Genomic DNA, 12373 nt, shown 5'->3' with positions numbered 1-12373 from the left:
ACAAGCCACTTAATAACAAAATAAATAGGAAATACAGGGAAGCTAAGGTGATATGGTTGCACCAAAAATGTGCAGAAATCGAAAAAGAAATGATTGTCGGAAAGACTAACTCAGCATGTACAAAGGTTAAAACGACCTACGATGAAATTCAAAGCAAGGGCGGCAACATTAAAAATGCAATAGGGAAGCCACTGAGAGAGCGGGTAGGTGGAAAGAATACACTGAAAGCCTCTATGAGGAAGAGGACTTATCTCATGACGTGATGGAAGAAGAAACAGGTGTGGACTGGCAAGAGATAGGGATCCAGTATTAGAATCGGAATTCAAAAGAGCTTTGCATGATTTAATATTTAATAGCGCCGAAGGGATATATAACATTGGATGAAGTGGTAACAAAATGACTATTCACGTTGGCGTGTAGAACGTATGAGACTGGCGATACACCACCAGAGTCTTGGAAAAACATCATCCCCATAGTTCCGAAGATAGCAAGAGCCTAAAAGTGCGAGAATTATCATACAATCAACTAAACAGCTCATATATCCAAGTTGCTGACAACAAGAAGAATGGAAAAGAAAATTGAGGAAGTGTTAGATGACGATCAGTTTTGCCTTAGGAAAGGTAAAGGCACCAGAGAGGCAGTTCTGGCTTTGCAGTTGACAAATGGATGCAAAACTGAAGAAAAGTTAAGACACATTCATAGGATCTGTCGAACTGGAGAAAGCGTTCGCCAGTGCAGAATGGTACAAGATGTTCGAAATTCTGAGAGAAGTAGGGATAAGCTATAGGGAAAGATGAGTAGCATACAATATGTACGAGAACCAAGAAGGAAGAATAAGAGTGGAAGACCAAGAACGAAGTGCTCGGATTATAGTGCCAGGCTGCAGAGTGAAAATCTCATTCGGGCAAGGATGTAGTTTTTCGCCCCTACTGTTGAAGCTATACACAGAAGAAGCAATTCTGGAAATGATAAAAACGTTCAAGAATGAGATTAAAATTCAAGGTGAAAGGATATCAGTGATAAGATTTGATGATGACGTTGCTTTCCTCAATGAAAAATGGTTCAAATGGCTCTGAGCACTATGGGACTCAACTGCTGTGGTCATAAGTCCCCTAGAACTTAGAACTACTTAAACCTAACTAACCTAAGGACAGCACACAACACCCAGCCATCACGAGGCAGAGAAAATCCCTGACCCCGCCGGGAATCGAACCCGGGAACCCGGGCGTGGGAAGCGAGAACGCTACCGCACGACCACGAGATGCGGGCTTTCCTCAATGAAAATGAAGAATAATTGCAGGATTTGTTGAATGGAACAGTCTAATGAGTACAGAATATGGATTGAGATTAAAGCGAAGAAAGACGAAAGCAATGAGAAGTAGCAGTAATCAAATGCCGAGAAACTTACCATCAGAGTTAGTGATCACGAAATAGATGAAGTTAAGCAATACTGCTACCTAAGCAGCAAAATAACCCAAGAGAAGTCTGCTAGTATCAAACATAGGCCGTTAGCTGAGGAAGAAATTTCTAGAATGTACGTTTGGAGGACGTTATCGTATGGTAGTGAAACATGGACTGTGGGGAAACCGCATCAGAAGAGAATCGAAGAATTTGAGATGTGGTAGTACAGAAGAATGTTGAAAATTAAATGGACTGCTAAGGTAAGAAGTGAGAGGATTCACTAAAGAATCGGCGAGGAAAGAAATATGTGATAAACACTGATAAGGAGAAGAGGCAGGATGATAGGACATCTGTTAAGACATCAAGGAAATAAATTCCATCGTACTAGAGGGATATGTAGAGAGTAACAACTATATACGAAGACAGATCAATATACTGAAAACTTATTGCGACTGGAACTAGCTACGACTGTTTATGTCATTATCTAGAAGACTTCTAAAGTTAAAAATAGTGTGTATCACATGTCAGTTACTGTAAAATATGCAACAGCAGTTAGTAGATACCTTTGAATTTCACAATAATGGACTTGTGGTGTACAGAATTTCAAACTTTAGCTTCAGTCAGATTACGAAATGGACTTCGATACGAGTTGTAGCACAATAAAGATTTTAGCACTTTTTGCTGGTGTACATAAAAACGTCTTTTATCAAAAAACGAGGTGTTAGACAAGGTTGTTGCCTTTCCCCACTGTTGTTTAATGCATACCTTGAAGAGATTATTGCGAAAGGCTTAGATGGGAAAAGAGGAATATGTATTGGTTGGACGAGAATTGAATGTATAAGATTTGCTGATAACATGGTATTAGTGGCAGAAAGTGAGCGGACAGTGAATAACTTGCTGAAAGATCTGAATGAAGCTTGTGTGGAATATGGGATGCAAATAAACACAGCAAAAACAAAGAGTATAGTCATCAGTACAAGACGAAGACTGCCCAATATTAAAATAGGACAATCTACCATTAGCCAAGTTGTTGTTGTTGTTGTGGTCTTCAGTCCTGAGACTGGTTTGATGCAGCTCTCCATGCTACTCTATCCTGTGCAAGCTTCTTCATCTCCCAGTACCTACTGCAACCTACATCCTTCTGAATCTGCTTAGTGTATTCATCTCTTGGTCTCCCTCTACGATTTTTACCTTCCACGCTGCCTTCCAATGCTAAATTTGTGATCCCTTGATGCCTCAAAACATGTCCTACCAACCGATCCCTTCTTCTAGTCAAGTTGTGCCACAAACTTCTCTTCTCCCCAATCCTATTCAATACCTCCTCATTAGTTACGTGATCTACCCACCTTATCTTCAGCATTCTTCTGTAGCACCACATTTCGAAAGCTTCTATTCTCTTCTTGTCCAAACTATTTATCGTCCATGTTTCACTTCCATACATGGCTACACTTCATACAAATACTTTCAGAAACGACTTCCTGACACTTAAATCTATACTCGATGTTAACAAATTTCTCTTCTTCAGAAACGCTTTCCTTGCCATTGCCAGTCTACATTTTATATCCTCTCTACTTCGACCATCATCAGTTATTTTGCTCCCTAAATAGCAAAACTCCTTTACTACTTTCAGTGTCTCATTTCCTAATCTAATTCCCTCAGCATCACCCGATTTAATTTGACTACATTCCATTATCCTCGTTTTGCTTTTGTTGATGTTCATCTTATATCCTCCTTTCAAGACACTGTCCATTCCGTTCAACTGCTCTTCCAAGTCCTTTGCTGTCTCTGACAGAATTACAATGTCATCGGCGAACCTCAAAGTTTTTATTTCTTCTCCATGGATTTTAATACCTACTCCGAATTTTTCTTTTGTTTCCTTTACTGCTTGCTCAATATACAGATTGAATAACATCGGGGAGAGGCTACAACCCTGTCTCACTCCTTTCCCAACCACTGCTTCCCTTTCGTACCCCTCGACTCTTATAACTGCCGTCTGGCTTCTGTACAAATTGTAAATAGCCTTTCGCTCCCTGTATTTTACCCCTGCCACCTTCAGAATTTGAAAGAGAGTATTCCAGTTAACGTTGTCAAAAGCTTTCTCTAAGTCTACAAATGCTAGAAACGTAGGTTTGCCTTTTCTTAATCTTTCTTCTAAGATAAGTCGTAAGGTTAGTATTGCCTCACGTGTTCCAACATTTCTACGGAATCCAAACTGATCTTCCCCGAGGTCCGCTTCTACCAGTTTTTCCATTCGTCTGTAAAGAATTCGCGTTAGTATTTTGCAGCTGTGACTTATTAAACTGATAGTTCGGTAATTTTCACATCTGTCAACACCTGCTTTCTTTGGGATTGGAATTATTATATTCTTCTTGAAGTCTGTGGGTATTTCGCCTGTCTCATACATCTTGCTCACCAGATGGTAGAGTTTTGTCATGACTGGCTCTCCCAAGGCCATCAGTAGTTCTAATGGAATGTTGTCTACTCCCGGGGCCTTGTTTCGACTCAGGTCCTTCAGTGCTCTGTCAAACTCTTCACGCAGTATCTTATCTCCCATTTCATCTTCATCTACATCATCTTCCATTTCCATAATATTGTCCTCAAGTACATCGCCCTTGTATAAACCCTCTATATACTCCTTCCACCTTTCTGCCTTCCCTTCTTTGCTTAGAACTGGGTTGCAATCTGAGCTCTTGATATTCATACAAGTGGTTCTCTTCTCTCCAAAGGTCTCTTTAATTTTCCTGTAGGCAGTATCTATCTTACCCCTAGTGAGACAAGCCTCTACATCCTTACATTTGTCCTCTAGCCATCCCTGCTTAGCCATTTTGCACTTCCTGTCGATCTCATTTTTGAGACGTTTGTATTCCTTTTTGCCTGCTTCATTTAATGCATTTTTATATTTTCTCCTTTCATCAATTAAATTCAATATTTCTTCTGTTACCCAAGGATTTCTATTAGCCCTCGTCTTTTACCTACTTGATCCTCTGCTGCCTTCACTACTTCATCCCTCAGAGCTACCCATTCTTCTTCTACTGTATTTCTTTCCCCCATTCCTGTCAATTGGTCCCTTATGCTCTCCCTGAAACTCTCTACAACCTCTGGTTCTTTCAGTTTATCCAGGTCCCATCTCCTTAAATTCCCACCTTTTAGCAGTTTCTTCAGTTTCAATCTGCAGTTCATAACCAATAGATTGTGGTCAGAATCCACATCTGCCCCTGGAAATGTCTTACAATTTAAAACCTGGTTCCTAAATCTCTGTCTTACCATTATATAATCTATCTGATACCTTTTAGTATCTCCAAGATTCTTCCAGGTATACAACCTTCTTTTATGATTCTTGAACCAAGTGTTAGCTATGATTAAGTCATGCTCTGTGCAAAATTCTACAAGGCGGCTTCCTCTTTCATTTCTTCCCCCCAATCCATATTCACCTACTATGTTTCCTTCTCTCCCTTTTCCTACTGACGAATTCCAGTCACCCATGACTATTAAATTTTCGTCTCCCTTCACTACCTGAATAATTTATTTTATCTCGTCATACATTTCATCAATTTCTTCATCATCTGCAGAGCTAGTTGGCATATAAACTTGTACTACTGTAGTAGGCATGGGCTTTGTGTCTATCTTGGCCACAATAATGCGTTCACTATGCTGTTTGTAGTAGCTAACCCGCACTCCTATTTTTTTATTCATTATTAAACCTACTCCTGCATTACCCCTATTTGATTTTGTATTTATAACCCTGTAATCACCTGACCAAAAGTCTTGTTCCTCCTGCCACCAAACTTCACTAATTCCCACTATATCTAACTTTAACCTATCCATTTCCCTTTTTAAATTTTCTAACCTACCTGCCCGATTAAGGGATCTGACATTCCATGCTCCGATCCGTAGAATGGCAGTTTTCTTTCTCCTGATAACGGCGTCCTCTTGAGTAGTCCCCGCCCGGAGATCCTAATGGGGGACTATTTTACCTCCGGAATATTTTACCCAAGAGGACGCCATCATCATTTAATCATACAGTAAAGCTGCATGTCCTCGGGAAAAATTACGGCTGTAGTTTCCCCTTGCTTTCAGCCGTTCGCAGTACCAGCACAGCAAGGCCGTTTTGGTTAATGTTACAAGGCCAGATCAGTCAATCATCCAGACTGTTGCCCCTGCAACTACTGAAAAGGCTGCTGCCCCTCTTCAGGAACCACATGTTTCTTACGGTACGGACATCTGTATCGCTGAGGCACGCAAGCCTCCCCACCAACGGCAAGGTCCATGGTTCATGGGGGGCATTAGCCAAGTAAGTGGATTTAAATATCTTGGAAGCACAATAACTGAAGACTTGAGATGTCACCAGGAGGTAAAAACTCGAATTGCCATACCGTAGGAGGCATTCAACAGAAAGAGGAGACTCTTATGTGGCAAATTAGACGAATGTCTAAGGAAAAGGCTTGGCAAATGTTTTGTCTGGAGTGTGGCACTATAAGGGACAGAAACATGGACGCTGAGACGAGAGGATGAAAAAAAGGTTAGAAGGCATTTGAGATGTGGATGTGGAGGAGAATGGAGAGAATAAGCTTGATGGAAAGAGTGAGTAATGAAAGAGTATTGGACAGAGTTGGTGAGAGATGTCTGCTGAATGTTGTAAGAGAAAGGAAAAAGAACTGGTTGGGACATTCATTGAGAAGGGAGTGCTTGCTAGCAGATGCTTTGGAATGGAAGGATTGGTTTGTGGGAGCAGACTGAGAGGAAGAAGGAGATACAAGATGATAGACGACATAAAGGGAAGAGGAAACTATGCAGACCTGAAGAGGATGGCAGAAGGCCGGACAGCCTGGAGAACTACCATGTGGAAACCTGCCTTTTGGCAGAACACTGATGATGATCAAAGCAAGGCGCACAACCTAAACAAGACCTTACAATTAGAACGTATGTAGAGAGAGGAAATTTAGAAGCGAAAAGAAAGGTCAGGTGACTTAACTCAGTTATATATTATAATCATCAAGCAGACAGCCTGAAATCACCAATCCGCTTTGTTAGAAGACTTGCAGCGGTCTTTCTTTCATGTTGTACTTTGAAAAACAGGCTGCTTTAACTCTTTTGTGGGCTGAGAATTACTTGTGAATGCACACTGTCTTCATCCAAAATAATCTCACTTTCTCAGTATCATGAGACAGTACTTCGGGAAAATGACGTAATGACAGACTCTTTTCCAGCTTTCTGTTGCCTTGAAAGAAAATTACGTAAAAAAAAAAGAAGTGTATCTACGGTCACGCAGACACGCTCGCTTATGTAAGCACACACTCACACATACATTCACACCTGTTCCTTTCCCCTCCCTGCATAGTTACAGCCACGAAACCCACGACGCGTCGTGTTCCGTTACGTGACGCCTCGCACAAGCGGTGACAGCTTGTTCGAGACGCAGCCCTGACAAGAGACTGTGTTTATAAACAAGACGACGTGCCGAGGCGGACAACCGGATGTGACTCACCCTACTGTGGCGCGTGTTCACGCGATGGGCCGACTTCCTGCGCGCCGCACGCTTCACTGCATGTCAGCTCCACGCGTGTCTGTTCAAACCGGGGAGAGGTCAGCTCCTTATGCCGTCGGCACTCGGACCGTGCTGTCGAACGTTAACGTTGAGCGTGCCACGTTCAACGTGCTGCTCAACGCTCAGAAACGATGCGACTTGTACATACGGTACGTGGGCTCCAACGTGGTATACGCGATTGCAACGCACTCCAGCGGCAGTTGAGGGATGTTTCTAGTTCGTAAATCACACTGTTTACTCAACGGGCGCGCGTAAAATTCCCACGTTAGCTCTATTAATACGCACATTTCCTCCATCGTGGACGAAAAGAAAAGTACCATGTCCAATCAATAAGGACACAGGCTCATAAAAGTTCCATTGCAAACAGTGCGTTACAAATTTGGAATACTTCTCCGCATAAGATAAACTTTATTTCATCATTCCCACATTTTAGTGAAACCCCAAGGTCAGTCTTACTTGATCACTGTTCCTACCCAGTAGCAGAACCTTTGCAACATGTGAATTACGAAGCGTAAAAGAAAAAGGAGCAAAATATCTTTACACAAGTAGCGCAAGCTGTCCTGTAGATTAAGCCAATTAAACAGTCACCCCTCAAAAAAAAAGGTGAACTTATATTTACATAACATCAAATATTATAGTATATACTTACATTACACTAATAATAAAGTATCAGAACCTAATAAAAACGCGAATGTTAGGAAAAGAATTTGCAATTGTCAAGATGCGAACCACCGCCCTGTAAAACAACTGTATGGAGGGCACTGACGCTACTCTTTACGCTAAACCAACATCACACACTTTCCTGTCTAATCATTTTATATTACACCGTGCTAAAAACCTTAGTCGTAGGTATGTTACTAATTGAAATTTAATTATAACAAATTGTACCAAGAACAATACGTTCAAATAGCCTACTCATGAAATACGCAAGTTACAATAATTCTTTTACCACGAATATGATGTTTCTCATTATTTTATTGCAACGGATCACACAGTTAACAACGGGTTTTGCAGTGATTCTCAATTTGCTGGTGCTCAGAATCAGCATATATACATATAGGCTTGAAATAAATGCCAATATGGCGCCTCACAACTCTGTAGTGAAGGAAGACGGCGTGCTTGTGACGTAGGTGGCGTTGTGCCATCTGATTGGTCAACGCTCAGACGCACGCTCAGAATATCTGACATGGCAGATATTGCCCTGCACGTTCGGAAAGACTCCTGAGCGTGCTATTCCACGCTATGACGACGGAAACTCGGCACGCTCAACGTTCTGATGCACGGTCCGTGTGCCGACGGCTTTACGCGTATACTGGAGAGCGAGTCGTTTCCACGATATTTCAGATAAGCTGTTAATTGGTTAACTGTGGCTCTCTGCAGTTCCACACAGCGGTTCAAGCTGGCGTAGCAGGACGACAAATGACCCTAGTCTACGACAAAGTCTAAGTAGAATAAGTCTGATGTATCGCTTATGCGTATTGTTCGTTGTGATTTGTGCGCGTCGACTGGGCTCCGGCAGGAGTGTGTGCAAGTTGCCTGCCAGACTTGTCAACTAAAACACGATTAACTCTAGAAGCTATTCTATGCCTTGTAGGTTTACAACACCACAGAATGACTGGCAATGATAAACACTTACGCTCCGCAGTGCAGATGCGCTGAAGCTTAATTACAAAAAATAAACTCAAAATATCCATAAAAGAAGAAATGCAATATTTATCTTTCTTATTTAATCAAAATTATTTTTAGTGACGACACCTGTTGTACACAGGAACGCCGACTCGGCGAGTACACAGTTCAGTCGTGTAGAACCAAGTTATGATATTTATTAAGAGAAAAAAAATGTCACCTCATTAGATAGATGTAGAACAAAAAATGATTATATCCTTTAAAATTAACCATTAATTTATTGATTCTTAAAAAAATGATTCAAAGATTGAGGTGAACTACAGTGAATTCAGTATGTCAGGGATAAAAAATACTGAGTATGAAATTAAAAACAGAATTACATTACTATAGTGGAGTGCCTGCGTTGTTAAGAAGCACGATTCATTATTCTTTCGGACATGCATGCCTGTCGTTCTTGCGTCACAACATGTACTCGTGCTCACATTATGTAATTCCCGTGCACGTGAGGACATTGTTAATTGAAAGTCGCCGTCTGGTATCCGCAGATAAATACGATATTGAAGTACCTCTGTTACTGAGAAGAACCAAGCAAGGTTCCTTCGGACATACAGGCACGTTCGAAGTAACAACCAATATTTTGTGTTAAGCGTAAATTGAACTAGCACTGCGGCGATTACAGCCACTACGAAATACGTGAGATGTATCTGCAGCTGCTAATACGAACAACCAATGGCGCAATACTTGCATGTCCGAAAGAAGATTGCATCGTTCTTCTCAACAACACAGACAGTGCAATACCGAATTTATCCGCCGATACTAGGCAGCGGCTTTCAATTAAAAATGTCCTCTCCTGTACTGGAATTACATAATGTATGTATAAGGGAAGGTTGTGACGCAGGAACCATGACGGATCAGTTTTCCAAACACATTGGAGTCAGCGAAAGGAGCACTGCAGCATGCTCGTGGTCCAAGAGTAACCAGCAGGCGTCCTTAGCGGGTGCAGCGGTGAAGTGCAAAACTATGCCTTATGTCATAAGTTATGTAGAGCAAATTGTGTGTAAACATAAGAAGACTGTACTATGGGGACCACCGAGTGATGCAGTGAACCTGTTAACACGCTGACATAGTCGAGAGACTGGAGTTTGCGCTGTCCGGCCGTCCTGATTTAAGTCTTCCGCGGTTTTCCTAAATCATTTCACAAAACGCCTGATAGTCCGGCCGTAAGGGCCACGACCAACCACCTGTTCTATCATTACTTACACACACTTATACACTGAAGCGCCAAAGAAACTGGTACACCTAACTAATATCGTGTAGGGCCCACGTGAGCCTGCAGAACTACCGTTTGCGACGTGGCATGGACTCGACTGTTGTCTGAAGTAGCGCTGGGGGGAACTGACACCATTAATCCTGCAGGGCTGTTCATAAATCCGTAAGAGTACGAGGGAGTGGGGATGTCTTTTGAACAGCAAGTTGCAATGCACCCAGATATGCTCAATAATGTTCATGTCTGAGGAATTTGGTGGCCAGCGGAAGTGTTTAAACTCAGAAGAGTGTCCCTTGAGCCACTCTGCGGCATCCTGGACGTGTGGGGTGCCGCAGTGTCGTGCTGGGATTGTCCAAGTCCTTCGGAATGCACAATGAACATGAATGGATGCAGGTGATCAAACACGATGCTTAAGTACGTGTCAGATGTCAGAGTCTTATCTAGACGTATCAGGGGTCCCATATTACTCCAACTGCAAACGCCCCACACCATTACAGAGCCTCCACCAGCTTGAACAGTCTCCTGCTGACATGCACGTCCATGGATTTATGAGGTTGTCTCCATACCCGTACACGTACATGCACGTCCGATCAGGCAACATGTTCCCAGTCATCAACAGTACAAGGTCGGTGTTGACGGGCCCAGGTGAGGCGTAAAGCTTTGGGTCATGCAGTCGTCAAGGGTACACGAGTGCGCCTCGGCCCCGAAAGCCCATATCGATGATGTTTCTTTGAATGGGTCGCACTCTCACACTTGTTGATGCCCCACCATTGAAATCTGCAGCAGTTTGTGGAAGGGTTCAACTTCTGTCGCGTTGAACGATTCTCTTCAGTCGTCGTTGGTCCCGTTCTTGCAGAATCTTTTTCCGGCCGCAGCGATGTCGGAGGTTTGATATTTTACCGGATTCCCGATATTAACGGTACACTCATGGAACGGTCGTACGGGAAAATACCCACTTCATCGCAAGCTCGGAGATTCTGTGTCCCATCGTTCATGCATCGACAATAACACCACTTCAAACTCACTTAAATCTTGATCACGTGCCATTGTAACCGACCTAACACCTGCACCGGACACTTGTTGCCTTATATAGGCGTTGCGGACCGCAGCGTCGTATTCTGCCTGTTTACATATCTCTGTGTTTGAATGCGCATGCCTATACCAGTTTCTTTAGCGCTTCAGTGTATATTTTGTGTGTATTTGTAAACTGAGCTTCTTATTTTCATTGTACTATACAATCCTATATTACTGCGAGAATATCACTCGATGATTTAATCAATAAATAAAAAATAATTTATATACACTCCTGGAAATGGAAAAAAGAACACATTGACACCGGTGTGTCAGACCCACCATACTTGCTCCGGACACTGCGAGAGGGCTGTACAAGCAATGATCACACGCACGGCACAGCGGACACACCAGGAACCGCGGTGTTGGCCGTCGAATGGCGCTAGCTGCGCAGCATTTGTGCACCGCCGCCGTCAGTGTCAGCCAGTTTGCCGTGGCATACGGAGCTCCATCGCAGTCTTTAACACTGGTAGCATGCCGCGACAGCGTGGACGTGAACCGTATGTGCAGTTGACGGACTCTGGAGCGAGGGCGTATAGTGGGCATGCGGGAGGCCGGGTGGACGTACCGCCGAATTGCTCAACACGTGGGGCGTGAGGTCTCCACAGTACATCGATGTTGTCGCCAGTGGTCGGCGGAAGGTGCACGTGCCCGTCGACCTGGGACCGGACCGCAGCGACGCACGGATGCACGCCAAGACCGTAGGATCCTACGCAGTACCGTAGGGGACCGCTCCGCCACTTCCCAGCAAATTAGGGACACTGTTGCTCCTGGGGTATCGGCGAGGACCATTCGCAACCGTCTCCATGAAGCTGGGCTACGGTCCCGCACACCGTTAGGCCGTCTTCCGCTCACGCCCCAACATCGTGCAGCCCGCCTCCAGTGGTGTCGCGACAGGCGTGAATGGAGGGACGAATGGAGACGGGTCGTCTTCAGTGATGAGAGTCGCTTCTGCCTTGGTGCCAATGATGGTCGTATGCGTGTTTGGCGCCGTGCAGGTGAGCGCCACAATCAGGACTGCATACGACCGAGGCACACAGGGCCAACACCCGGCATCATGGTGTGGGGAGCGATCTCCTACACTGGCCGTACACCACTGGTGATCGTCGAGGGGACACTGAATAGTGCACGGTACATCCAAACCGTCATCGAACCCATCGTTCTACCATTCCTAGACCGGCAAGGGAACTTGCTGTTCCAACAGGACAATGCACGTCCGCATGTATCCCGTGCCACCCAACGTGCTCTAGAAGGTGTAAGTCAACTACCCTGGCCAGCAAGATCTCCGGATCTGTCCCCCATTGAGCATGTTTGGGACTGGATGAAGCGTCGTCTCACGCGGTCTGCACGTCCAGCACGAACGCTGGTCCAACTGAGGCGCCAGGTGGAAATGGCATGGCAAGCCGTTCCACAGGACTACATCCAGCATCTCTACGATCGTCTCCATGGGAGAATAGCAGCCT

Source organism: Schistocerca nitens, chromosome 4 (assembly GCF_023898315.1).
Source record: "Schistocerca nitens isolate TAMUIC-IGC-003100 chromosome 4, iqSchNite1.1, whole genome shotgun sequence".
In the NCBI taxonomy this organism is placed as follows: domain Eukaryota; kingdom Metazoa; phylum Arthropoda; class Insecta; order Orthoptera; family Acrididae; genus Schistocerca; species Schistocerca nitens.
The sequence above is the reverse complement of the archived record's forward strand: the minus strand, read 5'-3'. Positions refer to the sequence as shown.